Here is a 6,000-nt window from a genome sequence, read left to right as displayed (position 1 = left end):
TTATATAATTTACCTACTTTAATCCTATATAATCATAATGTGATTCATAACTCAAAAACTATTTGTATTTGTCCAAATATAGCATATGCCATTTCCAATTCCTGTGTAACAATTGAGTCAGTGTAAAAAGGTGGGGGGCCTGGAGTGAGCAATCATTGATTAAGTTAACTGAACAGATTTTTTTTGCTCTGAGGAGTGCCCGGCTTTGCTCATGGAACCACAGATGTGTCAACTAGGATCTAAGACTGCCACCTGCTGCTCAGCCTCTCTCCGTAACACAGCCCAGAGGACCTGATGTACTCTTTTCTCCCAACGCTTTGTTCTGGCTTTCTGGCTCACTTTGTACAAAAAACAAAGATGTCATTCCTGCTGTATTACTTTAAATATTTGGGGTTTGCTCTGTGTACCCTATCTTTTTAACAAAAGGATTAATTATTGTTTTGTCTTCCACTCTGGATCAATTGTTTTCGATGAATGGACACTAGCAGATCTGAACAGGTTTGTTTTCATTGACTGAGCATCCCTATAGCAAAAATAGCCTATGTTGGGCTTGCCAGAAGATACCGATCCTACCGTTATGCTTGTTTACACTGAGCTGCACTGGGGTCGGAATGCAATCATGGTTACGTTAAGACACCATGGAGCCGGTGCAAGACATGGGTCAGAAAATGTACCTTTATCCACACTGCTCCATCAAAAAGATTGAAATACTGCTAGCTTTTCCCGAAAAACTGCCCTTTTACTCCTCATGCTAGCTAGCAGTAGCCACAGCAGCCATTATAGAATGGCACATTGTGTTGAACAACAAAGAAGCTAATTGGCTGACACTGCCATTCCAAAATGGCTGCGGTGGCTACTGCTAGTTAACATGAGGACAGGACAGTGGTCTGGGAAAACTTGCAGTATTTCAATCTTCTCCATACATGTATCAGTGTGTGGCTAAAGGTCAAATTTGGAGTACAGGTTTGTTATCCCACACCTGCATTGAGGTACGTTTTCCATTTCTGGTGCCGGCTCCACAGTGTCTTAATGTAACCATTATTGCATTCCGACCTCAAGTGTAGCTCAGTGTAAACGACCATGATGGTAGGGTCAGTATCTTCTGGCAGATGTTGGGCCGCCCTCATTTATTTTACAACATGAAGTAGACTATTGGGCACTTTGCTGTAAACATTTATCATTTAAACATTTTAGCCTACCATTTTAATGAATGCACTTCAATTGATATCAAAGATAGCACCTTTACTAATATTGTGTCTAGTACCATAACACCACGCCAGGGAAAATTTATTGAGGAGCCTCGAATGCACCACCAGCTTGATTATGTTTCATTTGAGGGACTTATGATGTTTTTGTTTGTTTTGAAGCTAATTTCCTGCAATTTTACGTAGTTTAAACAAAACTCTTGACATATTTTAGGTAGGCTATTTAATAATAATAATAATTATAATGGATAAGGAAAATTAATTATATCCCCAAATCTTATTCCGCTACCAAAAATGTTTAATCGTAATAATTTATATGAACTCTTGATTTAATCATACATATTTTATTTGACAAAAAATGAATAGATCAAATTCTTTCCCTCCTTGACTTTAGAAGGTTGTAGCACAGCTTTTGAATGTCTTATATATCATACAGTATATATCCCCATGTGAATCAGAGTTGCTTCTTGATCTGGCTTGACTAACCTAAAGCATTGCGGATGAATGCGTTGTTTTAGATCGGTAATATATATATATATATAGAGTACCAGTCAAAAGTTTGGACACGCCTACTCATTCAAGGATTTTTCTTTATTTTTGGAATTTTCTACATTGTAGAATAATAGTGAAGACATCAACACTATGAAATAACACATGTAATCATGTAGTAACCACCCAGCTAGCACATTCATAACAAATGTTATTTCATAGTGTTGATGTCTTCACTATTATTCTACAATGAATAACACTTTTTTGCCCAGCTAGCAACGAGGCATCGGCCCAGAAGCGGCCCTCTTCCAGGGGGCAGGAACTGATTGAATCGGCCCGGACTCGGGTGTCGGACTTGGCCGGGAATCAGAATGAATGACTGCCCAGAATCAGCCCAAGTATATCGGGCCGTTTCCGTCTACCGAAACTCAGACGATTTTGCCTACATCTTACCAGAATCCCCCCAGAAGCGGCCCGATGCAAATGTAAATAAATGTATACAAAATTACCCGATTTAGTCATTTTAAATATTGCTATTATAAATGTTATACATACAAATTATACCCATCCACAAAAATACTACACAGGACTCTTAAAGATTGTCATTTCAATGTTAATTGTATTTTTTGATCACAGAAACAATGAGAAAATAAATAATTAAATGTTAATTATATAAAGCAGCCCGTGTAATCATCTGCCAGAGTAGCCCCAATCGGCCCGAGCCCCAAGTAATACATATGGGCCAGATAACTCTCAACAGAATTGGGCCGAGCCCCAACTAATACATTTGGGCCAGATACCTCACACCGGAATCGACCCGAGCTCAATCCCCGCATCATAGCCATAAGTAATTCTGCTGAAGGCGGCCCAGACTCGGGCCACATGACGTTGGACGAGTCTGACTCTCAGCGGAGTGCCCCGACTCTCAGCCGGAATCGGCCCAGATCCACTGTGCTAGCTGGGTGGTTACTACATGATTCCATATGTGTTATTACATAGTGTTGATGTCTTCACTATTATTCTACAACGTAGAAAATAGTACAAATAAAGAAAAACCCTTGAATGAGTAGGTGTGTCCAAACTTTTGACTGGTACTGTAATCATTTTTTATTTGTTATTTTATCAAGGAAGGTCCCCCCCACGAAACGTTGGCGCCCCCTAGGTTGGGAACCCCATGCACTAGGCTATAAAGTGCTGCAGCTAGTGCAATTAAGTTGTAAAAAAATCCACCTGTCAGTCCTTTCCCTTAATAGCCTATTTTGAACGTCAGGACGCTCAGTACGTGGGGATTCCTAAGGATTACCCAGTGTACCCCGCGGGTAAAGATGGCGATAGAAGAGGGTAGGAGATCAACTTTATCCGGGAACAATCGTTGCTGAATGTCGGGTTGAGAGAGAATACACCGTTAGTTAGCGAGTGTGTAGTTGCTTAATGGCTAGCCACCTATTTCACTGTCATTTCGTGAGTCCAGACTACGCAACGTGATCGAATAATCGAATTGTGCCCGTGCACGAGCTTCCTTCCTTGCGACCAAACTGCAGAGTCCGTCCTGAGAAGAGCGGATAAAGTTTATTACGGATCTGACTCAACCCTCTTTTGACGCTGATTTTTTTTTGTTGTTGTTGATTATTTGGCGTAACAGTCGGACACTATCTAAACAGGTAAGGTTGAAGTTTAACTGTCTGTTTCTAATAATGTAAACAAGCTAACGTTTTGTAGACATTATCTGTGAACAGAAGTCGATACAACCTTTTGAAGTGGGCCACACAGAATCGAACTCGACAATGGTTATTGACATTCGCTATCGCGTGACCGTAAATAATAACACCAAATCGACGGTGGTATTTCTTAGCTAGCTAAATTGTTAACTGTGATATCAGAGAACATATTTTACATTTTTGTTTTAACTGGATAAATCATTTGCAGCAGCTGTAAATCATTGAATGGAACATTATCGCAGGTTATGTCGTGTGTAACCCAGTATCGAGAGGTGCCTGTTTGCATTCCTATATAGCCTACTGTTTTTTTGATTTGACCGGATTGATAAATGCACCGTTTAATTATATTGATGACCCTGAGCTTGGTGTCATGCCAGTATGTTGTCAATGCATCGCTATCTCATTTGGTAAAGTAATATGGCCTCAGATTTGCTGGCTCTGATTCGGCCAAATCGTTTGATCTTAAGCACCTGTCATTTTTTTTTGTTCGCTTTGAAGAAAACCTCATGAAATGCGAGGTCTGGAGACAATTCATTATTTTAATGTTGAAATCAGAACTTTCATGTTCATGAACGCATTTTAAAAAACAACATTTATTCCGAATGTTGCCTACAAAATATCAATCTGTTAGCTTCGGGATATAGGCTAATGGACAATCCTCGAAGGGCTTTAGTTTTGTAGATTCTCCTACCCGAGGTATAACAAAGCACGACCATGTTTTTCCATATAAGGTCTCCCATATATGAAATGGATGGTTGCATAAAAATATTTTACAGGAAAAGTGGTTACATTTTTATAAATATTAGCTGTTTAGGCCCCTTACCTTTTTCAATCTTTACTAAAGACATGTTTTGAGAGAAGCCAGTGTTTCTGTATGCAGATGACTCAACACTGTACACATCAGCTACTACCGCAACTGAAATGACTGCAACACTTAACAAAGAGCTGCAGTTAGTTTCGGAGTGGGTAGCAAGGAGTTAGTCCTAAATATTTCCAAAACTAAAAGCATTGTATTTGGGACAAATCATTCACTAAACCTCAACTACATCTCGTAATGAATAATGTGGAAATTGAGCAAGTTGAGGTGACTAAACTGCTTGGAGTAACCCTGGATTGTATAGTCATAGTCGAAACATATTGATACAACAGTAGCTAAGATGGGGAGACGTCTGTCCATAATAAAGTGCTGCTCTGCCTTAACATCACTATCAACAAGGCAGGTCCTACAGGCCTGAGTTTTGACTACTGTTCAGTAGTGTGGTCAGGTGCCACAAAGAGGGACTTAAGACAATAGCAGTTGGCTCAGAACAGGGTAGCACCACTTGTTCTTAAAAGTACATGGAGAGCTAACGTTAATGACATGCATGTCAATCTCTCATGGCTCAAAGTGGAAGAGATTGACTTCATCACTAGTTGTTTTTGTAAGAGTTATTGACATCCATGTATACCCCACAAGACATGTCACCAGAGGTCTCTTCACAGTCCCCAAGTCCAGAACAGACTAGGGGAGGTGCATAGTACTACATAGAACCATGATTACATGGAACTCAATTCTACATCAGGTAACTGATGCAAGCAGTAAAATCAGATAAAAAAAACGGGTAAAAATACACCTTATGGAACAACAGGTAATGTGAAGAGACGCACACAAAGGTACAGGCACATTCAAATGGATACATTGTGATATTGTTGAATGGTCTTATTAAACCTTTTGGAATTTTGCCTTGGCAGCAGCTAATGAGAATCCCTAATAAATACAAACTCAAACCGGGAAGAAGAATGCCTGACAGGAGGGACTCATGTAAACGAGAATCTGATATTTCTAAAATGTGGAATACGAGTACATTTTTTGCCCTACATACACAAACAAAATTGGGATATCTTAATGCTTCTTGGAAATATAGACCTGTAAACACATACACTAGTCTGAAATATCAATTATTAATATTTATGATGAATGTAAACTTCACTTTTTGGTAGCTGTTCAACAGACAACTTTACAAGTCAAATATGCTCTCATTCAGTGCTGTATGGTCCTGCCTGACAGAAATGCATATTTACACATGTTTTTTTGACGTTGTGGCTATTGTAATCAGGTCTAAGGCAAGTTTGCTCACACTGAAAACTGTAACTTGCGTTATATGTTTAGCCCCTACTTGCATTTACGTTAGGGGAACCCCCTAGATTTGAATCCAAATCCAATATGGTGTCCAATCCGGTATGGCTGCCATATTGCCATTAAATGGTGGTTTAATCACCTGTATATGTACACATTGTAAATGGGGTGGGGGGATTGTGTAATGTACTTATGACCTGTACTCATGGCTATTATTGTGTACTATGTTAGAAATCCAATATGCCCACTATATACACTTAAATCCTTTGTCTGGATATACACTGCTCAAAAAAATAAAGGGAACACTTAAACAACACAATGTAACTCCAAGTCAATCACACTTCTGTGAAATCAAACTGTCCACTTAGGAAGCAACACTGATTGACAATACATTTCACATGCTGTTGTGCAAATGGAATAGACAACAGGTGGAAATTATAGGCAATTAGCAAGACACCCCCAATAAAGGAGT

At 39.4% G+C, this 6,000-nt stretch overlaps 1 protein-coding gene across 2 annotated transcripts in view; it reads left to right on the top strand.

Moving 5' to 3' along the window:
- Positions 1-3,015: 3,015 nt before the first annotated feature.
- Positions 3,016-6,000, top strand: part of LOC139381397 (tight junction-associated protein 1-like) — a 127,284-nt gene continuing 124,299 nt past the window's right edge. Inside the window, exon 1 of one of the 2 annotated variants that reach the window (XM_071124898.1) lies at positions 3,016-3,355. The gene's annotated coding sequence lies outside the window, so the exon portion shown is untranslated. The remainder of the gene's footprint in view (positions 3,356-6,000) is intronic. The other variant, XM_071124896.1, reaches the window with a different exon arrangement.

This window comes from Oncorhynchus clarkii, chromosome 23 (assembly GCF_045791955.1).
Source record: "Oncorhynchus clarkii lewisi isolate Uvic-CL-2024 chromosome 23, UVic_Ocla_1.0, whole genome shotgun sequence".
Taxonomy (NCBI): domain Eukaryota; kingdom Metazoa; phylum Chordata; class Actinopteri; order Salmoniformes; family Salmonidae; genus Oncorhynchus; species Oncorhynchus clarkii.
This window is presented reverse-complemented; position numbering and strand designations above follow the sequence as displayed.